The 26,771-nt window shown below is 42.0% G+C and overlaps 1 protein-coding gene across 2 annotated transcripts in view; it reads left to right on the top strand.

Annotated features, from left to right (window-relative positions):
• Nucleotides 1-26,771, top strand: part of EXOC4 (exocyst complex component 4) — a 728,800-nt gene that overhangs the window by 624,693 nt on the left and 77,336 nt on the right. The gene's annotated exons all lie outside the window — the stretch shown is intronic.

The following is a 26,771-nucleotide window of genomic DNA, read 5'->3' as shown; positions in this document are numbered from 1 at the left end:
CTGGGGGGTCTCCCATTTTATAAGGAAGACCATCTGGACCCTTCTAGCTCTTTCTCCATACTGATGCATCATGTGCTATTAGTGCTGATTATCGCCCCAGCTTCCAGCTGACCCATGCTTTGCTTTTTAGTACATTTTAAATACTGATACACAATGGGAAGTCCTCTTCTTAAACATTTTTACTCTGTCTTTTTCTCTTTCCTCTGATTGAGGGCCCTCACATGGCTCCTAAATCAGGGCCATTTTTGCCTCTCCCTGAATATCTATGATGCTCTTTTAGTCCATAGACTCTCTCCCATACTTCTCCTGGCCTAGCCGGCATATAGCACATATGTGACTTTGAAATCTGATTCACTTGGAGGCACGTGAGGCAAGTTGTGTCAGCATAGGGTAATTAATTAGCCTTTCTGAGCTAATTAAGTCTCTTTACCTGTTAAATACAAACAATGATTTAAACTTTTTAGGTTGCTGTAACCATTAAATGAGATGATGAACTTGGGCGGTGTTAGTGTGTGCTAACACAGCACGGCGACTCAGTATGGGGTTCCCGGGGTTCCTACTCTCAACCTGCTCCCTAGAGCCCTCTCTTTGCTCCCCCCCCCCTTAGTGCTGGGCCTTGACCTTCCTCCCGCCCCTTCGGGCTTCTCTTTGATCCCAAGTCCTGTGGTTGCTTTTCACACTCTAACATCTGTGCTCCTGAATCATTCCTGGTAAATCATGGCTCTCACTGCACAGAATTCCCCAGTGTCTGAGAATGGACCTGCGTCCGAAAGTCACCTGTCTACAAGTGTCCGTCTGAGAAGTCAAAGTTGAATCATCCAAAGATACTCTTTTTGTTCTTCAAAACTATTAAAAGAGGGCTCGCTTATTATTCAAAGGCAGAACCGAAAACCATTCCCCTCCTGTCAGTCAGATGGTCATCTGTAGAGTTCATTATCCTGTCCTGAGGACTGATTACCTAACCACCTTCGGCAAAGAGGTGATTATCAATTGTGAAGCTACAGAAGCCTAGTGCTGTGGGCATTTCAGTGTAATTATGGAGCTCTGAGTATCTGTCCGTAAAGAATTATGGGGCTGTTTCTCTGAAAGCACCAACGTTTGTATCCATGAGGGAAATATTTTATTAAAATATGGTAATATCATGGATACTTAAGTGTGGTGGCTGGGAGCTTCCAGCTGAACTATTGTATCTTCAAACAAAACTATAAAATGGCAACAGGAAGAAGAAATAAAATTGAAAATCTTTGGGAAGGCGGGGGAGGTCAGAAGGGGTTGGAAAACAAGAGAGGACTCTAAAATGGAGTGCTGAGGACTCAGACTGAGGAGAATAGTGCAGGTGCGGCATTACCTGAGCCGACACCAAGCTGAGGTGGGGAGGAGTAGCCATTAGGGCAGCAGGACTTGAGCAGAAAATCTAAGGGGACTGATTTGGCTGCCAAATACAGAAACCTCTTGCAATGAGAACCAAGTGAAAGATTGGACCTCAAGGCACAGATTGTACTATTAAATCTAAGCTCTTATCTAGAGAAGCCCTGAGATAGTTGGGTGCTTTAAAACTTGAGATAAGCCCACTAACCATGACTTAATGAACTCCTCACTAGACAAAGAGTGTGTCTTTTAATTTCTTCACCCACGAAACTAAGTTTAGGTATGCCACAAAGCGGAGTGTGGGTAGGAGAGACAAATCCCGTCAGGGAAAATGAAGCAGATAGAGGGCTGGCCCGAATTTAATGGAAGAAATTGCTATCTGTAGAGATTGGATTTAGAAAAATGCTCCAAATGTAAACTGGATATGCTTTTTCAGACAGCTTACTTATTAATCAATAGCGCAAAAGGACCCTTTGCAGACGGCCAGCCCCGGTGAAGTGTAGCAGCGGGGCGCTATGCGCGAGTCCGCGTGTGTATGCGCCAGCCCCAGGGGCCGTCACAATGACGGTAATGGACTCAGTGTTTAGATTGCATTTCATACTTTCAAGGTCCTTTGTAACCATTAATTCTTAATTCCTTATCCCTGCCTCAGGCTCGTTGACAGGCCAGCCTTCATTCTCTCAGTTTTACAAAGCATGATCATGAAACAGAAATTTGACCATTTGCCCAAGGTCAGAATGGGACGGTGACAAAATCTAAACTAAAATCTGACTGTTTGTCAGAGTGTAGACCACAGTGTCTAGAAAAACAACCTCCTCACCTGTTTCTGGTGTGGCTTAGAACACTGAACCAGGCGTGCCTCTGTTTGCCCCCAAGGGTAAGCTCTTCTTCAGCTGTCTCCCCAAATTACAGCAAGATGATTGCAATGCCGCATTCGTGTGAGCTTTGAAAGGGGGCATGGGTTGGAGAGCCTGGGTGGCTCAGTTGTTTGACCATCCGACTCTTGATCTCATCTCAGGTCTTGATCTCAGGGTCGTGAGTTCAAGCCCCACATTGGGGTCCGTGCTGGGTATAGAGCCTACTTAAATTTTAAAAGAATAAGAAATAAATAAATAGATTTTTTAAAGGGGGTAAGTGATCTTGACATTCCACCCATTTTAAGAAGCTAAAGCTTAAAAGCTGTTCCCCTCCCCACCTCCATCCACAATGAGGATCTAATTTGGAACCAAATTTTGTAGTCCTGTATTTAGGGGAAGGTTCTTGTTTACTCTATTGTCCTAAATTCAAGACTACAAGTGTATATCCAGGATTATAAATCATACAATAAAAATGTAAAAGACCTCCTCCTTCATAGGAGATATGATATGGTGATAGATAGGATACACTTGATATGATGTAGGTTTCCAAGGCATAGTGTTGTTTACTAACAGCAGTTAATTCTGTGTACTATCATCTTGGAGCTCTGGTCATTGAATCCTGGGTGGATTTGACTGGAGTCTTCAACTAACAGCTTCATCCCATTTTTATGAAAGGAAGAATAATGAGGACTTTTCTGTACAACTGATGAAAAACCTAAGTGTCTTCCTAGAAACTAAGAATATCTGATCAGATTCTTCAAGGAAGCAAAAATCCTGTAAATGTCAGAAAGATGTCACATGCTAGAAAACCCCTTTGGTCAAATTCATCTAAAGAAGGTACTATTTGTAGGTGACTTTTCAGCAAGTCTGTCAAAAGCTTCTTGCTACAGATAAAAATTCAATAACCTTTCACTGTGGATGGGCCACAATTATCACTCATTTAAAAACAGTCCCTCTAATAGAGTATTTTATCATTCTGGACAGTCTCTGCATTGTTCATTATTTAGTGTTTGCTAAGCTGATGGTACTTCCACAGCACTTTTCTTATCTCTACTTCTTCAGAATTGGATTTTATATTTCCGAACCAGTCAGATATGACAAGTCATTTTCTTCCCTCTTGTCTTTTTAAGAAACGCAAACTTGATTTCTTTCTTTTTTTTTTTTTTTTTCTGGACAATCACCACTTACAGATTAAAGTTATTGGAAATGTCTGTATTAACTAGCATTGGGACATGTCGTGGAGGACTGCTGCATTTTAATTGCAATTGAGGGTTTCCTCTTTTTTTATTCTTTTTATTTTCCAATATGTGTGTATTCTGTATCTCTTCGGAACCTCATTCTCCTAAAACACACAGCGTATGGCAAAGATGTGGTATTATGAAGCTCGATGTTGTTAAAAGACAAGCCAAGGTATTATCAGAATTATTATATTATAGAACCTCAGTAAAGGTGGTGATAAGCTACTTAAGTGGGTCTCTATATGTAAAGATTGTCTTTATGTGGGTAACTTCCTGAAAGGAAAATGATAAAGTCATTAGCTCAATACTTGGGAGAGAAATGCAAATTCAAACAATATCGCTTTCTCTGTATAGCTCATTATTAAGAATCTTAACATTCTAAAGTCTGAAAAAATTCAGTTCTCTGTGGTTCTTAGTGAATTATTTTTAAAAGAAGCATATATTTTCTCTAAGCCTTGGAACTGATCTGTAACATATAGTTTTAGGTGTTTATCTTTTACTCCAGGTTCTGTGTTGGACAGTGTCCTGTATTAGGGTTATTTTCTAATTAAACTAACCGCCTTCTTTTTATAGTGAGGACTCTCTGGGAGATTTAGGTGAGGGAGGCTGAACAAAGGATCGGAATAATAAAGTGGTCATGTGTCCTCTTCCTTCGTTGGAAACTCATTGGGTGCAGAGAGGAACTGTCCATTCCTTCCAAGAGAGTCTCTTGCACAATTTTTAGGGCAATATAGAACTTCACTCAAGACCTGTGATGACAAGACTTTGACTTTTTATAGTATAAACTACAAGCCCACAGAAAATTACCAAAATATTAATTTTAAGATTTATGGAGAATTATTGGAAGCACCAAAACAGAAATAGCATTAGAGTCTCTCTTCATACACGAATTACGTAGGCCATCCTTTAGGGTCAGCTTTATGAAGAAAAATATTTGCTCAAACTTGACTCAAAGAGAGGAGATGTTCAGAACTTCTGTCATGTCTGCTTCTCAAAGAGGGAGCGTGAGGAAAACTCCTCTGTGTTATTTGTTGAAAGGTACCACAGCCCGATTACCACATTTCTCCAGCCAGCAGCCTTGGGGCTTTTCACAGAAATCTTGGAAGTGTGCTAGAGAAACGCCCCCACAAAAGACTATTGCATATGCTGCCGTATCTGCCTCGCTCCAGGAAACAGAGCATGGGTCACTGACGGACAGATGGCGTGCCACACGCGCCACCAGTGGCCAGAAACCCCGCCTACAAATGAGCGGGAGGGGTGCTTCTCTTCAGCACTGTACCCAGATTTTCCCTTCTCTTGACCCAACCCTGCCCATGGAGTTTGGAGGCCATGTTATGCTCCTGCCTTACTCTTGTTCCTCAGCACCCGAATAACTCAACACACAAAGCATGAGCTTGGCCTTGGGCAGGCACTTCTGATGTCATTCCTGGGATTGTCTATATATATTATCAATTCCTCACAGGATCGATCCATTCTTATGCCCAACGCCTGACACAATGTCTGGCAAACAGTGACCTCTTGCTCAGGGATAGGGTTTTTTATCCTTCTGCTTCTCTTTAAAGCTTGTTTCCCCATTCTTAGTCATCCTGGGGATATTTTATTTCTGAGTCTTCATTTTGCTGCCCGTATTTGCTCATAATGCTCCTCAGTGTGAAATGCCCCCTGTGTCTGGTTTGCTTCTCCCCTTCTCCTGTCCCACTGGTTGTTAACTGAGCCATGCTACCTGGGTTTCATGTCACTGTCGTGGGACCTTTGGTGGATCGCATTTTGAAACTAGACCTTGAGCCCTCACATTTCACAGCCTCCCAAAAGCCATGTGGCCGTGGACCTCAGACCTAGGGTCAGGGGGTGTTCATTCAGGGTCACAGTGAGCAAAAATTCAGGTTAAACCTCCACTCTCATTAAGTGACTTTCTCTGTAAATGTGCACATGAGTGTGTCAGGGGACATAGAAATGAAGAGGCTGCTGCCTGGTGGTTTTAGAAAAAACCTGTAACAAAAATGACAGGCCATCTAAGCCCAGAGCCCTTTTGGAGCTCCCATCTGTGTTCATCTGCATTCTCTCTCTCATTAGGAGTTAAAACTTACAACAGGTCTCATTGAGTTGATTATGCGTATTAATTTTTTTCCAGTTAGATGTCTTATAAACTGTCTTATTTTTTAAGAGCAGAATACCTACTATTCAATGTCTGGGTGGCCCTGAATATCCCCTAGGACAGTAAGGATACCAACACTTCTTTAATACCATATAGAGAGAAATTTTAAAAATAAATAAATATCTATATGCATTAATTTAAAACATCTACCATAACTTTAAAGTACTTGATTTTTATTAACTGTAGTCGTCAGGCTTCAATAAAATTCTGATGGCAAAGGATAAGTTTAATCTCAGAAACTTATGATGTATTATATGCTGGCTAACTGAACATAATAAAAAAAATGAAAAAAAAAATACAAGAGTGTAAAGAGTACAAGCCAGCCTGGTCTTTTGATTAGGAAGTTAAGATCCTTAAGTGCTAATATGGTATTTTCTTCATCCACTGTTGGGTTAATTGATTATTTCTAGATTTTCTTTGTACACCAGTCTTTTACCAAGGATCACTTAAGGTTTTACATACACCATGAAACAACAAAAAGGCTTCATTATCACAGAGCTTCTTTTCGTTTCAGCAGAGCCATTTGAAACATCTAAATGGTTGAAAAATGCATCCCAGTAATATACTGAGAAACAAGAATAGTGAAAATAGCTATTTAGCTTGAATTCATTAGAGGTCAATTACCCATGTTGCCATTCACTTAATTTCCTACTTTCCACACTGAATTAGTTACGTGAATTAGTTAAGAACCCAGCCACCACTGCCAAATCAGCTCGCGCTAAGACTGCTTTCCCTCATCAATGCTCCGCGTTGGCCGGGATTGTAAACCAAAGCACCGAGTAGAAACCACAGCCAACCTGGTGTACTGTACATGGCCCAGTGAGTTCTTCGTGCTGATACAGACATTGACGAGGCCGGTGTAATTATCAGTATCAGTAATAGAACTGCTTCAGGCATAGCTCTTTGAACATAGCGGGCACTCAGTAAATATTTCATCAAATTAAGCTAAATTAACAAAGCGCTTGCAGTGAGAGCCTAAAATCTGCTACCTTTCTCTTTGCTGAACCGCCTGGTAAATCTTTGTCTACAGATGAGCCAGCCCTTTTCCTTACATCTGCAGGTACGCCCATTCCCTTTCTTGCTTCCTCTCATTTCAGACACTGATAATAACAATTATCTTACAGGCATAGGAAGGTTCCCTTCAAGTCCTCTATTTATCTCCATTAAGAATTTCTCCTAAGATTAAACAGTACAATTACCTTTGCATTTTCACAGTATTTTTAGCCTCTAATGTCCTTATTTAAAGCAATATATTTAATTACATACCTATTTTATCCCTTGCTAAATGTGGATTTTACTTACTGAAAATGTTCCTTCTGACCTTCTCCTTTGACTGGTCTTTCCCTTCCTTAATCTCTTCTTCAGCACCTGTTTTGGCACAATGATGAATGTGTTGCCATCCAGAAGTTCTTTTTTTAAAACTCTGAATGCATTTCCCCCGTAGAAACATTGTTATTTCTGGTTACGGGATATGCAACATGATTTCTAATTTCTATGAGTTTCAATTATCCCATCTCTAAATTAGGTATAATAATAATGCCTATTTTTGATAGTTGCTATGAAGATCTGCGGCGTCTCTTCCTAAATATTTCGACATCTGTCATTTCTTCTTCATCACTACTGCCACTGCCTTAATTGACACCTCCTTTGTTTCTCACCCAGATCCTCTCAGTAGCCTGCTTCCATTCTTCCCCTCCTGCGATACAACTGCTATTCCGAAGTGATCTGTCTGAAGGCAGATCTGACCATACAACTTGCTACAGTGACTTCTCATCACATCCTGTGGGCAAGGTCCAAGATCCTTAACATGACCTAGAATGTTCTTCACACTCTGTATCTCTGTTTTTATGAGCACCAGACTGCCCTTAGTTTCCCTGCAGTGCCTCGGCCCCTTATCTTTATTCAGGCTGTCTCCTCTGAACTTAATGCCCATTCTCCTACCTTTTCCCATTTTCCTTCACCCATTTGTCCTTTAAAATTCAGCTTAAGGGGCACCTGGGTGGCTCAGTGGGTTAAGCCACTGTCTTCAGCTCAGGTCATGATCCCAGGGTCCCGGGATCGAGCCCCACATCGGGCTCTCTGCTCAGCAGTGAGCTTACTTCCCTTCCTCTCCCTTTGCCTGCCTCTCTGCCTACTTCTGATCTCTGTCTGTCAAATAAATAAATAAAATCTTTTAAAAAAATAAAATAAAATTCAGCTTAAGCATCACCACTTCCAACAAACTTTTGTGGGCCTCTTCAGACTGAATTAAGTAACCTTCATCTGAGCTCTGTCATACCCAAGAGCTATCTCTAGCATCTTATTACACACTGTATTGTACCATTTGTCTGTTTCTATATCTGCCTTACCAACCAGACTGTAAGCATTTGGAAAATATGGACTTGGTTCCTTTCCTGTTTATCCCAACAGTACACAGAAGGGGGTGGGGAAAATGTGGATTGTTTCAATTAGCATAAATGGACCAAAAAGTTGACCTTAACCTCTATTAATATTATTTTTCTGGTGGGGAAGTATATATTTCTATCTGAATGATTTCAAGAACACAATCGCCTATGCAACAGTGTCAGAGAGAACTCTTCCCCAACTAACTACCCCTATACTACCATTTACTTACCATGAAAGTACATTTAAGATAATGTGATATGGACTGTATTTAACGCTATGTATAGACACGAATAGCCTCTCTCACCAGGGCAATATTATGGTATAGACCCAGTAAGCATTTGTGAAATCCAGTGAAGAAAACCTGTCTGGAGTTGGGCTAAAGGAGAAGCTATAGACCAAGTCAGAATCTTCCTCAAAAAAACAATTTTAGAGGCACCTGGGTGGCTCAGTGGGTTAAAGCCTCTGCCTTTGGCTCAAGTCATGATCTCAGGGTCCTGGGATCGAGCCCCACAATGGGCTCTCTGCTCAGCAGGGAACCTGCTTCCTCCTCTCTCTCTCTCCGCCTGCCTCTGCCTACTTGTGATCTCTGTCAAATAAATAAATAAATAAATAAAATCTTTAAAAAATAATAAAATTTAAAAATTAACAAAAAACAATTCTAGGTTTATTCCAGTTGACTAATAAATTGTTGATTTATGCCCCCCCAATTTTTTTGCCATAGAGTAGTGGTTTTTAGACAGCTTGGAAGGGTCCTGAGCAAGCAGAGTTCTAGGTTTTCCACCTTCTCCTCTAACCAGAGCACCTTCTAAACTTGATGCTGTAATTGGAGATTAGTGTTGAACTCAACTCATAGACTTAGCTGTGAATCGTTCATGTCCACAGAGTCAGAGGCTGTGTAGAATCAATAAAAGCTGCCATCTCTATCTTTGATGTTGTTCCCAGCAGATTTCTTCTCAAGTCATTGAGATAGGAATGAAATCAGTGATTAATTGTGATGTCTGAAGCCTGCCTGTTTCTTACATAAAATATCGCTTTGATACACCCAGGCATGCAGTTTGCTGAGGAAGACACTGGCATAGAATTTTAGAATGTAGGAGAGATGGACATTCAGCACATTTGATGGATCTATAGATTGGAGGAAGTGGAAGAAGGCCATTCTGAGCAAAATACACCCCAGGTCCAACCACATCGTAATATAATTATAAAGTTAATAATTGTCACTTAGCATGAACCTAAATAATTGTTTTAAAAAAAAAGTGATGGAATTAACATACACATTTATCTATCCTTTCTCCATTAACCCCACTGAAACAAGGCAGAGGGGAATTTTTAAAGGTCTGAGTCCACAGGAACAAAGACAACATAAGAGAAAAGCCAAGAAAGCTAATTTCTGAACCAGTAGTGGCATGGCTAACTACCTCTGAAAGAAGGAACGAAGATGGGGCTGGAACCAGGAAGACTAGTTGAAAGCTGTTTGTGAGACATTCACTCTCGGATTCTCTCCCCTCTCTCACATAGCTGTGGCACTGCTCCTATCAAGTCAAAATAGAACACCAGAGGTTTGTTTCCTAAAAATAGTAGAGATTCCTTGGGGCTGTGGGATATATGTCATAGTTGAGTGTGGGGCTACCCTCCTGAAACTGGGGTGGCTAATTCACGGTTCACATCAATGGCTCTTGAGACCTGCCTACTTTCTCCCATTTGCTGGCAGCCAGGTATATAACGTTAGACAGGAGACTAGAAAGTCTGAAGACTCTGAGCAGCCCAAGAAAAGAAAAACAAAAACAAAAGCCCAAAGACACGGATATCTGTAGTTCCCCAAAGAAGGAGACCAGCCAGATCACCCGCTGTGGTGACCGCATCCACAAGCGCCATCTCCACAGACACAAAACTTCAGTGAATCCTTCTGAACTGTGATCAGAGAGCCAGTGACAGGAGACATTTGAGGAAACCAAATATGAAACACAGAGACCAAAATAAACAGAAAACATAACTCAGACAAAATAAGGATTATCCAGGGGAGGGGGGGAGAAAGCACTTATAGTTCATATCCCAGAAGAAGAAGGAAGTTATAGAAGAAGGAGGAGAAGACAGTGATCCAAAACAAAAATAGTATGCTATATGAAAGGAACATTCAGAGAACAGAGAAGAACTCATGGACAGAAAATAAGTGAAAATTACAGCCCCTAACCAAAGGAAAAGTTAGAAGATAGAGTTGAAGAAATATTAAAAAAAAAAAAAAGGACAACATAAAGACAAATAACAACTAGGCAGAAATAAAAAGGACCCAAAGAGCAGTCCAGTATCCAAAAATTGAATAATAGGGCCACAGAGAGAGGAGAGAAATAAAGAGAAACATCAAAGAAAAATGAAGAAAACCACCCAAAGCAAAAAACATTGATTTTCAAATTGGATGAGACCAGAGTCTCTTAAGGGATGAAAACGGAGCTAGGTTCCTCCTAACGAAGTAGTCATCACAAAATTGCAGAACCCTCAGAATAAAGAGAAAGCCCTATACTGTCCAGGAGAAAATAGGGGTTGGGGGAGTGATTTATAGAAAAAAAATCAAGAAACAGAAAGCAATGACTCCTCAGAAGTAGCACGGGAAGCTAGAAGACAATAGAAAAATACCTTTTAGGTTCTAAGAAAAACTATTTCCAACCTAGACTCCTATACCTAACCAAAAGTGTCAGTTCAGTGTGAGGGAAGAACAAAAACATGTCAAACATATGTAAGATCTCAGAAAACATATTTTCCATTCAGCCTTCTTCAGAATCGACCAAACTTGAAGAGTTTATATAAAAATAGGAAGGCATGGTGAGAAGGAACAGAGATCAGAGATCATTAACACAGAGAAAGAATCCCAACATGGTCATGACGGGAGATGCCAAAAGGGCAGCTATGCAGCAGGCATAGGGAGAAACTGTCCCAGTTACGAGGCATTGAGAAGGTCTCAGGAGACATCTGTTCAGAATACCCAGTGTGTTTGGATTCAGGGAGAGGAGAAATTGTTTGATCAGGGAAGTGTTAGGGGTTGAATGATCCCTGAGCACATAAGAAACTAACCAAATGAGTAAGTAGCAAGGACATGATTAGCATCAGAGGAAACAAGCCTGTGGTCCCGGGTTGGGGTGGGGTGAGGAGCTAGGGATTACTACACAGCCTTAGATGTTGGGGCACTTAGTAAGAATAATGCCAATGCAACATAGGGATCTCGCCAAAGTTAAGATGCAACAGTAGCAAGAAAGCAGTGAGAAGAGCTTATATGTGGAGGGAGCTAAGTCCTCATCTTGCTAGTGGGAGGGCAACAGACACCAAGAAGTGGGAAATCAAGGAGCAAAGTGGACAAGTTCCTGAACTATAGAAGGCTGAGAACTGTGGAAATCAACTAAAAGAGTTGAAAGTGGTTGCCTTCTGAAAAAGCTTCTAAAAATGACTCTTTACGGGCATCTGTAACTTTGATTACATTTAAAAAGTGAACTAAAAAGTGATTACACTAGTAGAAGTCCTCCTTGGGTCTTCACTTTTAAGTTTATGATCAGTTGTAAGGACTACTATACAATCCTGCATGAAAACGTTAGGCAGACCCAGTCAAGGAAGAGCCCATGGTCCATAAAGTTCCAGTCTTCCTGACATCCAGGGACTGGAGAAAAACAGACTTTCCAAATGTCTGTTGGAATCTGGACTTTCAGTTTCTCCTGTGAAACTGATGACGAGAGTAACTGTAGTCTGACATCATTCCTAGTACTGACCACCAAACCTAATCATAGCAGCATAATTTATTTGCCTATGTTTGGATGAGAAAATAAGAGCTCTCCTATCTAATATTTAATAAGATCTCAGGTGGCCTCCCAATACTCTGCCTTACTTATAGACACACTATCTCAATCAAGATGTTTTCTGGTTTCTTAAGGGCTATCAGAGAGCCACAGCCAAGAGGATTCCTACCACAGAGTAGATGGAACTGGGTTCTGTGTCTCAGCTACTTCCATAAGATAGTAGAACCTGGATAATTTACTCAGTTTTAGATATAATGAAATATTAAGCCTTTATATTACATGTGTGTGCATATATTAATACACACAAGAAAAGCTGACAAAATAATTCAAGTGTATTTAGTATTTGGATCTACAACATTATACTCCCAGAAGTAATAATAGAAACAGTTTACTCTTAAGATATTTCCTCAAGCTATCTGACATAGTTTTTGAGGCAAATCCCCCTAAGAGCATAATAATCACACCAGAATATTTAACTTGCATTAAATTTCTACCAGCAGATTAACTACAAAGTCAGATACTATGCTATTACAATATTCTGGCCATTAATAGACAAATGTTTACAGATATATGATCTTATATCTTGGAACCTACTTCTTAACGATCAAAACATAAAGCTATTAGCAAAACATTTTACTTATAACAGAATGTCCAAGACTGACAAGACCTTAGTCCACTACAGTACCAATGATGAACACTGCCACTTACCAAGAACTTACTGTGCACCTGACACTACACTAGGAGTTTTAGAACATTATCTCTAATTATTACAGTGCTCTCAAGGTAACTTGGTAGGCAGAATGTAGCCCCCAAAAGATGTTGACATCTTCGTCCCCAGGACCTGCAAGTATGTTCAGCAAAGGGGAATTAAAATGGCTGCTCAGCTCAATCTGTGGTAGAGAAATTATCCTGCGTAATCCAGGTGGGCCCAGTGTCACTACAAAGGTCCTTACAAGTGAAGGGGAGACAGATAAGACATCAGAGCAAGGCCCTGTGAGGACTCACCCTTCCATTGCTGGCTCTAAAGATTGAGGAAGGGGCCACAAGCCACAGAATGTGGACAGCCTCTAGCAGCGAGCGATGACCCGGAAGTGAATTCACCCACAGCCACTGCTGCCTCGGTTTCAGCACAGGGAGACCCGTGTCAGACTTCTAATCTCCAGAGCTATACGATGTGAAGTGTGTGTTGTTTTAAGCTGCTATATCTGTAGTAATATGTCAAAGCAGCGACAGGAAACTAATACAATAAGCATCATCATCTCAATTTTTAGTTGACAAAAGTGAGGTTCAAAAGATGGAGCAACTTCCATGAAATCGCGCAGGTGGCGAAGCCAGGACTAGGACTTAGGCCGGTGTGAGTCCCAGACCTGACTCTCACCGGCAGCAGCAGCTGGCACGGATTCCACACCGGCCAGGTGGGACACAGTTTATGGACAGGAAAACTGAGCGCCATTCATCTGACTGTCCGAGGTCACACAGGGGCGGGGTGCCACAGCCAGGTCCAGAGTCCAGGTTCCATCCTGCCCTCTCTCGGGGCTCTGTCGTGAAGACCGTACTTTCTGTAGACATACAGGTCAAACAGCTGCACAGAGCAGAGATACTAAATAATCACGCTTAAAGGGAAAGGGAAGCATTTGCTGTCTACCTCCCGTTAGGGTAGTTAGGTTTCCTGAAAACTTACACCGGCTGGAAATCATTTCTGTCACATGGAATTGTGCAGCTCCCAGGTAACTGTCCCATCTCTTTTTCAGTCTTTAGGCCCATTAGCATATCTTTCACCTTAGAGAAAGCTTCTCATTAGGCGAAATGAGTTAAGAGCTTATCACCGAGGCTACACAGCTCTAGCTGGGGCAGAGATGCCCTGCCCTTGACCCTGGCATTCCCAGGGGCAGACTCACCGCAGCAATGATCCAAGATATTTAAGGGGCTGTGCTCTTATTTTCCGTCACTTTCATATACAATCTAAATCTTACCATACAAACAACACTTACCATGCAAGTCAAACAGATTTAAATTTAAGTAAAATTGAGTGTTACCACATGTGCTGATGCCAGATCTATATAATTCTTCTGAGGTTTCTGGAAACATGAACCAAGCCATTTATGCTTCATAGGAACAGATTATATCATTTGAAATCCTCAATAAAAATGCAGTCTCATATTCTGCAGATGGGTGTCATTTAATTAAAATATGTATTTAAAATGCAAAGGGCTACATTAATTCTTCACTGTGGCTGAGATTTTAATTGCACTTGAGTTAGGAAATTCTGAGTTAATGTTCCCCTGGCATCTCTCATCCAGCCTCTTAGAACAGATGTATTGTGATCTGAGGAGGATTTCAATATGTTTTCACATGCTGGCCATGTAGGGATGGCTCCGAGATGCTGGGGTGGCAGGCAGTAGCAAAACAAGGAGCCGGCTCTCAGGGGAAGGCACTTAGCACCCTGTGTCCCCGTCTAGTCACCCCCTGAAATCATACTTACTCCATCAGCCCAGAAAGGTTGGGATGGGGCTCCCATTTTTTGTAGGGGACTGACTGCCCTATTGGAAGGGCTCAGCACTTTGAAAAGCTCAGAATTTTTTTTTTAAACCAACTCTGTGAATGCCTTTTCATTTTAAAGGATATTTTAGCATATACTCTAAGTGTTTTATAAATGCTAACTGAGCAACAAGAAAAACCATCAGCCTCACTTAAGTACTGTTGTGACACGATAAACTACGAAATACGCTCCATAGGAGAAGACGAAATTGTGAGCTTTTAGGAACTTCTTTTCAGACTAGAGACAGTCCAGGGGCCAAAGGAATGCCAGAGCTCAGGAGGGTTGTCTGACAAGTAAGGCAAGGGAGGGAAAAAAGGGACAAATAATAAATGTTGTGGGTCCCACACTGTGGGATGACTTTTGTCAAGGATTTGAAGAAAGGACTGGTTTTATGCTTAAATATTAAAGAGGAATCCGTGATCCTAAAGCATCAAAAAAAGAAAGAGATGAGAACTCCCATGAAGGGAAGGAGGATGAAGTGAAACCAAACAAGGAAGGTTACGTATCCTTTCATTCATTCTCTCACTTCCCTCATTCCCTGCTCTGTGCCCAGGGCTGGGTCAGGCAAGTCAGTTCAGCGGTGAATGGAAGATACAAGGCCCAGGTCATTTGGGGCCTGATAGCCTCGTGGGGCCATTATCTACATCGGACACGAATACAGATGCCTTGTCAAATCAGTGCAGCAATTTCTGCTTTAACACAGTTATCTAGGAAATACTGAAGATTACGGAGAAAAGAACAAAGCCGTAGGTTCAACTTGACGGGATGAGTGTTAAGAATGTTAGTTTAGAAATAGCGGTATATATTTCGGGAGGTTTTTATTATGTATGTAATATATCTTTTTAATTAAAATCTGCAAGACTAATATAAGGTAATATATGAGAAGCAACTTCAAGTTCTTAAGAAAACAAGCAGTATATAAATCTCAGAGAAGAAAATAAATCCAAAGCAAAGGAAAATCAGCAAAGGAACCAGTCATGGAATTCAGACCTCTTGGCTCCTCACCTACTTGTTTATGTCAGTATGCAATCTCCCTGAAATTAACTTTTTATATTAAAAAGGAAGCCAAAAAAGTTGAAGAAACAACTCTATTTTTTTGGTCTCAGGCTCTTACTCAGTTTGTTGTATGAGTACAGGCTTCACTGGGTCAGGATTGTCAACTACAGGGCTCACACACACACCCCCCGCCGGGAGGTTCCAGGGGCCTTCCCCAGACCCTTCTCCTTTAAGAAATGTCTTCTAGTTGAAAAACTCACAGAGAGGCTGGTTAAAGACTGAAAAGAGAACCTCAGCCCTCACCGCAGAGTCCTTCATGAGCTATAGCGGTTTTAAACCCAGGGAAATGAAATACGATTATGTGTCTCAGAGTCCCCGGCCTGACTTTCTAATTCTGCGGGGGTAGATAAGGTTCACAGGGCCTTGGTGAATGGAGGAAACCTAATCATCAGGCTTAATGTGCAAGACTTGACTAGTAAGAGATTGATTTCGCTTTATTGTTATGGGAGACTAATAGGGCTTCAGAGGTGTTGGTTTTCTTAAATATTCCCAGCTTATATGTGGGCTTTTAGAGAAATCAGAGTGATCTATTTATCTATAAAATCTTATGGAAGACCATTTAGCCTCTTTCTTCTTTCATCTTTATAGGGAAGGATAGAAGGTTGGTTGAAAGAGGCAGATTTTCTTCAAGCAGGATGTGTGTAGAAACTAATTGAAAACAAACTTCTTTTAAAGGAGTTATTGCCTCCTTAAAAGTGCTGATTTCCATGTGAAATTTATGCCTTCCTGTAGAGGCAGAGAGGAGTACCCCAGGCAGTTCTAAGGAGCCGACTCATTACTGGTTAGTGTACACACTCCACGAAGACATTAATTCACAAAATGAAAAACTAATAGAGTGTTTAGCTGCCTCTTTATCACCAATGGTAGTCTGTGCTGTCTTCATCGTTAGTGTTTACTGAGCTGATGAGGGCAGTGTAGTCAGGCCTGCTTATCACAGCTCATCTCGGATGAGTTGCCATCCCTTTCTGAGCTCTGTTGGGCATCCCTCCTCTCTTCCCTGAATTGAGCACTCCGGGGTTACCCAAGAAGTCATTCCAGCCATTTTGTATTTGTTTCCCATTCCCCCCTTCCCTGTCACATCCCCGGCAGAAACACTCTCTCACTATACATCTGTGATTCCTACTCTACTCATTTTTTGGTTAAACCCCACAGCCACAGTCTAAACTTATCTAAATAAATAACTTATGAAATAAATAATAATAATAAAGCTAGTGTCTTTATTCCCATTTTACAGATGGAAAAGCTGAAGCATGGAGGTATGATCTAGGCTTAGCCAGTGGCCGAGCTGGGACGTTGTTCTGGGAGTAACATGACTTTTCATGAAACTGAGAAGAAATGTTACTCAGCTTCTCTAGCTTTTTCTTTCTCGTACATTCTTGCAGCACCCCTCACTATCGACGATTCCTCTGTCCACTCGAACGATGATTTCTACTTTCTCATATGGCAGTTTTCGTGTGAAGGGCTTTCATTCTATCTTTCTGAAAATCTGCTTGGGGGATTCTTGGGCGTGCATCCGATTTCCTGGATTAAAAAATCCTTTACCTCTCTTCCTTATCGTGTAAGTTGCTTCCTTATCTAATAAAAACAGATGTGACATTTTAACAAACTTTGAAATAACCAGAATTGCTTCATCAAGTTCAAAGCATGTTGGAAAGTATACTGTTGTAGGACATGTGGAGGGGGCATTATTTTCATGTCTTTATGTTTAAATAAAGCAACTCATATGGACCCTGCAAATGCAGAAACAGAAATTTGCATTGTCTGAAGGGATTTTGGGGGGGGTAATTTTCTGTGTTATGGATTCTCCAAGTTGCAGAGAATGAGGAGGTGCTGAGAGTGGTCCTAGAAAAGTCAATTTGACTTTCCTCTGCTTTTGCCTTTGTCCTCTGACTGTCCTGTTTTACTCTCTGGCTTGGCCAGCTGCTTTCCTCTCCATTCATCTTCTCCAGTAGACATCCCCTACTGAGGAGACAAAAAGACACATGGTCAATCAGCTGGAGAGCCACGCTGGTTAGAGGCATAGAGAGGAATTCATAAATCATGTGTTCTTTTGAATTTATCCGATAGAAATTAAACTGCATCAATGCAGCACTGTCTCTTGGGGCCATCAGAGAAGATACTGGTTCAGTAAATATTTGTGGATTACCTCGGCTTAACAGGTAACACAGTACCAGCTAGATGCTAGGCCACAGGGCCATGAGTAAACAAGACCCACCTTCTGCCTGCAGGGTTTTTCTAGGTCATGGAAAAGACGGGCATGAAAAGTAATTACACCATACTGTGACTGGGCAACACAACATACAATGGGAACGCATGAAGCATGTTTTAAGGAGAGTATAAGCATCAGAGAAGGCCTTCTGGAGAAGGGGCAGCTGATGCGGATCTTAAAGAACAAAGATGAATCCACCAGGCAAAGAGAAGATGGAAAGGCATTTTATGGAGGAGAAACCAAAAAGGGGAGGGGAGGAGAAAAGGCTATGAAGTGAAAGAGAAGAGGATGAGTTCAGGGTCATTCATGAGTTCACTGGGCCTGGAACATAGGTTCACGGTAGGGGAGCAGCAGGCAATGAAGCTGGAGATGTGGGCAAGGACCAGTTGAGATGTTACTTGAAAGGTAAGGGCAAGCTATCGAAAGATCGTTAGACCCAAGAGAACCATGATCAAATGGTGTTTTAGAGTAATTTCTTCAGCAGGACTCTAGGAGGATAAATCAGAGAGGAAGAATTCTTGAGGCAAACAGATTAGTTAAAAACAGGTGATGAATGGTGGAGGACCACCCAAGATGGAGGCTGTGGGGATGGTTTGGAGATATTAGAGAAGAATGATCAGCAGACTTCCATCACTAATTCAGTCTAGGCAGTGTAGGATATAGACATCAAAAGCCTTTCCAGATTCCTTGTCTGTGCAACTGGTGGACTGTGCCTGTGCCAAGCCCTGGGCGGGGATAAGGAATTAGCTCTGCCAATAGAGCCATATGCTGAAGTGACGCTCACTAAAATGAAACGGTACCTGCACATCACAGATGTGTAGTACAGCTTAGACATAAATATGAGCAAATAAAGGAAGCCATCCAAATTTCATAGTTGAACTAGAACGTGATTGTAAAAAATTCTCCTTAGGAGATATACTCAACTGACTGAGTCATAGAAATTATTTTCAGTAAAGAGACAATTATTTTAATGGTGTTTGATCTCTAATACACAAATCTAACCTTAGGTATTAGTCTAGAAGCAGCAAAACAGACTCATTCAAAAGTCATTTGTTTCCTAGCCTGCATTTGTCCCATGTTGGGAGATGGAGTGAACCAGGAATTCTGCTTATGCGTTAGCATATGGAATGATAAACATGTTATGATAATTACAAAATAAATAACCGAGAAGGACTCAGGTGATGCTCACCCTGGGAAGTAAGCATCCGAATGCCCTTAAAGGAATTAAGCTTTTGTTGTCGTTCTTGTGAGTGGTTTAATGAAGGAAGAGCAGGACGCTGATAACTAAAATGAAAATATGAGATCTTGAAAAACAAAATACAGGGTCCTATACAAGTTTTATTGAGAATTGACTGTACTACTGATTTTGCTTATCAACATCTTTGTTGTATAAACGATTTCACCTAAGATAATGGCAGAATGGAAAATGGGGAACCTTGGTAGCACTGAAGGAAATTAAAACTCTGTAGGCATTCCTATGTTTATTTTGAGTTCTGTAGAAGTGATTGACACTGTTATAAAAGTATACTACAGACCACTCAGTGAAATACAGGCTCTGAATGATGCTTTCTTGATAAAATGATGAAAGTGACATGGTGGCAGCCGTGATGGGAGGTTTCAAGTCATTTCCAAAAGTCTAATTCAGCTAAAGCAGGGTGGGAATTAAGTTCTTGAATTGTCTTTCCAATGACTTTTCTTCCCAAGAGGGAGAAAACGTGGAGACTCAATATTCTGTATGTAATTCTGACCAAAAGGAAGAACTCAGTGGGAAAGTGAACATTGTAATAGTCTTTGGAGAATGTTACCATGTCATATTGGAGTTTACACAGCAAAGCAAATACCAGGCATAGCGGGATGTATCATTTTCACAGAGTTAAATTTTCAGACATTCAGAAAATATATTGCTGTGATCCCATGGTTAGAACCTATCAAAGAGAGCATAGCTCACATCTGTGGGAGATGATACAAGATAAAATTTACACCATAAAAGGCTAAATCATTTCAACAAGAAAAAATATCAAACACATTTTATTCTAGGGTGTATTATTAAACACACAGAGACATTCTCTCATTTAATCCTTATAGTACCCCCATGAAGCAAATACCATGATTCTCTCTATTTTTGCATACTGAAAAACTGAGGCACAGAGAGGTAAAACAACTTACCCGAGGACACACAGCTATGAAGCCGTCGGTGGGGGAGCCAGAATTTCAACTTACCCAGTTTGCTTCCAGTCTAAACCTTTTATCACCACGTTGTGGTCTCGCCTCCAAAGAGCTTTCTGATAAGCTCATGTGGAAGGATGTAAGCATGAAAGATCGCGTGCCTAGTAGGCACGGAAGATGGAGAGTGAGCCCTGGGTGAAGTGTGAGGGTAGCAAAGACCCAGAATTACCCAGGGGTCACTAGAGATGCTGCCAACGATAAAATTTACTTGTATTTAGACACAAAAAGAACAGGAAATGGATGGGCTCACATTTCGCAAAATGACAAAGGTGATGCTAATAGAAGGCAGAACCACCCTTCTTCTGTTTCTGTTTTATTTAGAAAGGGGCTATTTTTCAAATGAGAAAATAATAGATAAGTCATAGTAAGAAACAAGTGCTAGGAAAACATCAGATGGCCTGGGGCGCTGTTTTAAAGTAGAATTCAAATAGATTATCTTGGGGTATTCAAGAAATTTGCTGAATTCGAGAAAATGTAAAACACGTGAAAGATGACTTAACACCAGATTACGGCAGGTACTCGGGTTCTCCAAGCAGGGGAAATGTGAAGAAATTCTAGAAATCGTAAACTAAAGTTTGCCCGTGACCCCAAGAACCAGCATGATTGTTGACACCCAGAGAGGAATGCCAGGAGGGGCAGAAGCCCCCGTGGGGTCACAAGCGGAAAAGGGAAGGATCCTCGCTGCCCAAGGGCCCCCGGAAGAGACTGAACAGGCTTTGTAATAGAGGGAGCAGGAGCACTGTGCATATATCCATAAAATGAGAAGACTAAGTTTTGCTGTAATCTCAACATGTGTGTTTCATTTCCCAATGAATGTGAATGTATTTTCAGCGTAGCTCTTGTGTCCTATCAAACCAAGATTTACCAGGGTCATCTTAGTGTTTCTCTGAAAATAAAATTCTCCTTGGTCCAGCAGAGAAAGATGTAAAAATTGGTGAGTACCCACTTAAAACTAAATATTCTGATGAACGAGCCTAAGAACAAAGAGATTGAAGCTTTTAGGAGTCAATAGGGGGTTCCTTCTAAATTGCATGACTTCAGCCTGTCTGAGGGCCACCGATCCAAACTGTGGAGGCTGGAAGTTGTTACATGCTTTGTGTGCTCACAAATGTGGAGTTGTTTTGGAAGATAAGCTCAATATTGGGGCGCCTGGATGGCTCAGTTGGTTAAGCATCCAACTTGATTTCAGCTCAGGTCATAATTTCAGGGTGATAAGATCGAGCCCCACATCGGGCTCCATGCTAGATATGGAGCCTGCTTAAGATTCCTTCTCTTTCTCCCTCTGCCTTCCCATCCCCCTGCTGATGGGCACATGCATGTGCGTCCTCTCTCTCTCTCAAAAAAAAAAAAAAAAAAAAAATCAGTATTAAGCTGAAGCTTTTTATATAGCCTTTGAAAGCAGCTCCGAATGGAGTGACCTCTCTAAGAAGTCAGCTTTGTGGCAGTCTACATCTTTAACCTGGGATTTCGTTAGAAAATAGCAGAGAAGCCCATGGCACACTTTTCTGAAAAACTGGACAGCTCATTGGATCGGTGAAACATTTTCCAAAGGGAAGGTCAAATCTATTTTGCAAGGGAGTCTTGGCAGGTGTTGTTCAAAATGAGAGCAGTTTATAATTGGTTCAGTATTCCGTAAACACATTTTTTTTTTTAAAAAGATACTAGAATTCATGTGGCTAAACTAATAAAGAGAAAGCTGGCCACTTGTTACCAAGTAAATGTTTATACAGACTTTCCTGCCATTCATCCTCAGCCTGTAGGAGTTGTGCCGTAATTTAAGTGTTTGACTTTTATCCCTACTTTGGCGGTTATCTTGAGGCTGGCGTGCAATGGGAAATGGTTTGCTTGTGACCAAATCCCTCCTCTTCAAGGGCAGTGGTTTGTAAATGGCCCTGTCAGCAGATTTTTGCTGCCAGATCTTAATAGGTTGCAAATAAAAGTGGAGCTTTTCTGATGAAGGGAGCTGGCGGAAAGCAAGAGAATGGGCTTGGGGAGACTAGCAGCTCTGCCGAGCACGTTCGGCACATCCTGGCCTTAGAGGTCACCAGCTTCCGTGAAAGGGGAGCCCGGGGATGGATTCTTAGCGACTCTTCATCCCACTCCCTCCTGCTCGAGATGGTCTCGGGAATATCTCATGCATATAAGTGTGTATGTATTTCTTCCTCTAGACTCAGTTGGGAAAACAGAAACCATGTCAGGTATTTCAAGCAAGAGGGAATTTAATACAAGGAATTAGATGTTTTTGAAAGGGTTTTAAAAAGCTTAGAAAACAGTGGGAAGGAAGCAAAGAGCAATGAAAGTAGCTGCCAGCTTGCAGGAAACTAGGACATGGAGGGAAGGCGCCCAGAGGTTTTACAAAGTGCCAGGAGGAAGCAGCTGTCGCCAGAGCTCTCCTGCAAACAGCTGTGCACCCCTCTTATTGGCCATCTGGCTGAGCATCTTTCTACCAGTGCAAGAGGAGGAGCGCGCCTTCCTTCTCTCTTTGCCTTCCACATCTTCTGCGAATGCCTCTTGCTGGCAGGAGTTGGGTATGTATTAACCTTACTCAAAATCTAAGTACCTTTGCCCTGCCGGAAAGCAGTGGGGAAATACAGTTCATTCCTGAGCTTCCAGAAAAGGGCTGGGGACTATACCAAGTTGACCAAGGACCAGGGCACAAGTGTATTTTCTCATCGCACTTTCTACAATAAATGTAATCTAGGGTAATATCGAGGGGAACATATTCCCAAGAAAAAATAAAATGACAAGTCTCCCTCTGGCAGGGAAGATAAAAAATATCTTTCCCAAATAAGCCCCGTTCGGCTGTTTTAAGCCTCCCTAGAAGAGCTGACTTGTCAGTGTCTTTATGTGCATATGAAAATAATTTATAACATGGTTTCTTACTCTTCAGGTGAAAATAACAGTTTTGATCACTTCAGGTCAAAATGGAAGACTCTGTGGATTCCCGGTCACCTTCTCGCTTAACTGTACCACGCAGACACACACCCATGTGCATTTCCCCTCCTGTCTCCTCACTGTGCCTTTGGCCAGGGAGAAGTAGCCTGTGCCCGTGAAGTAAATGCTGATTCATAGTACAAATCCGACCTTCCAAGCCCTGTGTGAGGAAGGCAGACCCAATCTCTCAAAAGCACAGTTTCCAAGCTTTGTGGAATATCCTTCTGAATTCCTAAGATAGCGCCCAAGTTCCCTTTGCTCAAGAACCAAGTGCTACAGACATCCTTTCCATGAAAAGAAAGATCCCTGTCATTCCTCCCTCAAAATAATGTAAGAAACACCTACTTTATCTCCTCCCAGGCTACTTCCGGGTGTCCTTCCTTGCTTGCCCGGCAAGCTTCACTTCCTCGTGCCTGCCTGAAATGCCCCCTCTTTCACTGAACTAACTTGGGAGAAAGTCCTTCTCCTCGCTCTGTAGATGAAAAGGTAAAATTTAAACCTGCCACTTGCAGTCCCCTCTTCTCCTGTTTGCCTCCACTTCTTTGACCATGACCACAATGCTGTAGTGTTCTCTAACTTCTGTGATTCCTTATTTTAAGGTCACAATGTCAGAAGTTTACACGTGTAAATGTCTTACTACATCAGTTTCTTTCTGTCCATTAGTCTCGTGAACAGCTAAGTCCACATCTCTCCAGTGTTTTGGAAGGTGTTTTGATGAGTAAGGAGATGAGTCTAGGAGTCCCAGTCTTCCAGAATTCCCAGCCAGAAGTCCAACAATAGTAGCTGAGATTTACTGAGCACTTACTATGTGCCATGGATTGTTCTAGATGCTTTATGTGCTCTCTAGACCCTGAGTCCTTATGATGACCCTGGAGGCTGAAACTGGTATCCCCCCAGTTCGGGGTCTTTGCAGTTTTAACCAAGGTCATTCAGTTAGTAGATAGTCGAGTCAGAATTTAGCCACCACTTTCTAAGTCTAAACTTGGTCAATCCAAGAGAATTGTTGTTATATAATAATAGAAAAAATAGGGTTCATAGTTACTATGAGAGCACTCATGTCCTTTTACTTAGAGAAAGAAAGTTACTTAGATTTCCAGTAAGGTTAATACATATCCTCAGATTATATACTCACTTGATAGAAAAATGATTGCTTCTCTATGTAGCTTACCCTTAACTGGCTTCAAAACAGATTATGAATCTTTTGATATTTAGGACAGTTGATTCTGGAAGCATCTATATGATTGTTAATGATTCTGGAGATTATAGGGCAATGCTGGAATGCGTGTGAGAACGGTATTCACGTGTTACTAATGTGTAAAGACAGAAATATGGCTGTACCATATTAACCTTCACAAGGCATTAGTCAATTTGTGTGTGGTATGAGCTCATCCGTTTAGCCTACAGAGGTCATATCTGACACAAGAGAGCTTGAAAGGGGAGGGACTTAGTTAACTGTTACCTTTACCGCACACTGGAGAGGTGGCCACCCCTGTACTCATGGAGGAGAAATTCTCTCAGCAAGATTTACACCTGCAAGTCCTATACCATGTGTATTAGGAGGTTCATTCTCTGCATTTCTTACTTCCAACATGCTTCGGAGGGTGCCGGCGCCGACGACACAGCTAGTCTCGGGGCTGGTCTGTGTGCTTGGTGGCAGGGGTCAGCGCTGGCTTCCTAATAAGTCAGTTGTCTGTGTGTTTGTCCTCCCAGTCCATAGAATCAGAGTGACCAGTGCTTCTAGGATTCTACCTGTTTTGTTCCGCACTCACAATAACTCGCCACGTTTTGCTGTTCACTGTCTAAAGCTCGTCTGATTGCCCCAAAGCCTACTCCAAGCTATGGCTGGAGGAGATGGATCCTGGGGTCTGCTGTTGTTTCATTCAGTATGTCATTATTGACTAAATAATAGTGTTAATAGTAGTTGCGATGGCAGTAGTCGTTGCCATGTGTTAAGGGCTCGTGAGGCAAACACTGTTCTTAGCCTCTGTGTGTTCTCTCATCGAATCCTCAGACTCATGGGAGGTAGGTAAGGTGATCCTCTCAAAAGTGAAACTTGTTGTACCTGCTGTAGGTCAAGATGATTATTTCTTAACTCAAGTCCAAATGTATGAATGATGCAGCTGCGTGGAGAGGAGATTCATGGGCACAAAGGCCACTGGAAGAAGTCACGTGCAGGAGACACTCCAACAAGGGCTTTCCGTGTAACTCCCTCAGCTCTGTCTCCCTGTGTGGTACGGTTGGCCGTGCCCTGTCAGGAAGTGTGCCTTATTCTGTTTGGTTCAGTCTCACCAATTGCAAGTGGACCTCCTGTTTCCAATTTACACAGTTAATGAGTCACCCCTGGAGGTTTTCGGGAAGATTTACAAATCCTCGAGCTGGAAGGATCCCGTTGACACATGAATAAATGTTATCTCTTTGCCACATAATATTTTTGCGTCTGCAATTCTCTTGCAACTTAAATCTGTGTCGCTTACTCACGGAAAATATCTGGCTAAGTATTTGTTAACACCTTAAGATGCTTTTTGATGCCGGGTTTTACAGAAACACAAAAGGCTTACGGAGTCCACGGAAATCTAATAGAGTCCCACAATAGTGCCTTTCAGCACAAGGACAGGAGCTGTTCATTAGCTTTTCCTCCATTTCTCTTTCATATCCGGCAGGAGCTGAATTGGCCACACCACACGCCTTTTTAGTAGATGATTAGGTTTTTACCAGGCCTCGGGGAGGATTATTTGGAATTAAGGAAAAATCAATCTTAATGTCTCCCCCCAGGACCAGAGGGGACTGAGGTCTGTGCCGTCACTCTCGAGGTATAAAAACCAGTGTGTCTGGGCTGGTTGACACTGTAGAGAAGTCGAGACTAAAGCTCACCGTCTTGGAGGACCTGGGGCTTTGCTCAGGCTCGTTACTGTTGAGCGAGCCCTGTTTCATGAGAAACCAGGTGTGATCTTCCCTCTACAACACGGCCTGTGTCGTTTATCCTGTTGGCTCCGAATTGGCCTCTTATCCTGTGGTAGCCTAAGGGAACAACAGTCCTTTTTTTTTTTTTTTTTTAAATCTCGCTTCTTATTTTTGTTTTGCCCTTCACCGTGAGCCTTACAGGGATCTGCCCTGTTTTCTCTGCCTAGGTCAATATTTGGGATAATTCTTCAGTTTCACTCATGGCCTTCCTGGAGGTTCAGTTTCTTACCCTGAAACAGAATAATGTTCCAAGCTAATAAGCTATTTGGAAGACACTGGGTTAAAGGCACTGTGGAGCTATAATGAAAAGAAAAAGACATAAAATTCTTTGATTTGTCCTTAACCTGCCAATTCAAGGCAACAGGCATTACTGCTGAGGGTAAGGAGGATCTCAACTGTGGAAGAGTAGACTGTGGCTTTCGTTCTCACAGATCTCACAAGCTCCCGGGGTCTCTACAGCATGAGGGGAGCTGCGCCAAGACTGGAACGGGGAGAGGGAGGCCTAGTGTTACTGGAGTTCACATGGTCCTAGCTTTGTGGCAGGCACCATGGGAGGGGCTGTGCTCCCCATTTGGTCCACGCAACAACACTCTGAGGAGACACGTGAGGACAGTGAGGCCGACTGTTGTTAAGAACTGTGCTCTACAGGTAATATAATATGGCAGAGAAGAAGTTCTGTTCCTCTGGGAACCAGCAGGGAAGAATATGGTTTCACAGAGATGGAAATTACTCTTAAGCGGGCATCCTTAAAACTGAGTTCTTTATAAAGATTTGATCTTTGGTCTTTATTTATTTACTTTTTGTCTTATAATAACACATTCTTAAACCAATGTTACTGAGCATCCATGCCATTAGGCTGGGCTGCAAGTGGCGCAAACACACCTTTTCTTCCCCCAAAGCATCACTGCCTGCAGTTAGGGTCATAGAAGACATTTTGGGGTAGGGAGAGGAGGGAGAGGGATAGAGTTGTTCCAAAGGACACGAAGTTATGTTGCTCATAAGTCTGTGACTAACGGGGGAAAGATACAACACGTGATCATTTAAATAACAAATGGTAGCACAGA

Source organism: Mustela nivalis (genome assembly GCF_964662115.1).
Source record: "Mustela nivalis genome assembly, chromosome: 12".
Taxonomy (NCBI): Eukaryota; Metazoa; Chordata; class Mammalia; order Carnivora; family Mustelidae; genus Mustela; species Mustela nivalis.
This window is presented reverse-complemented; position numbering and strand designations above follow the sequence as displayed.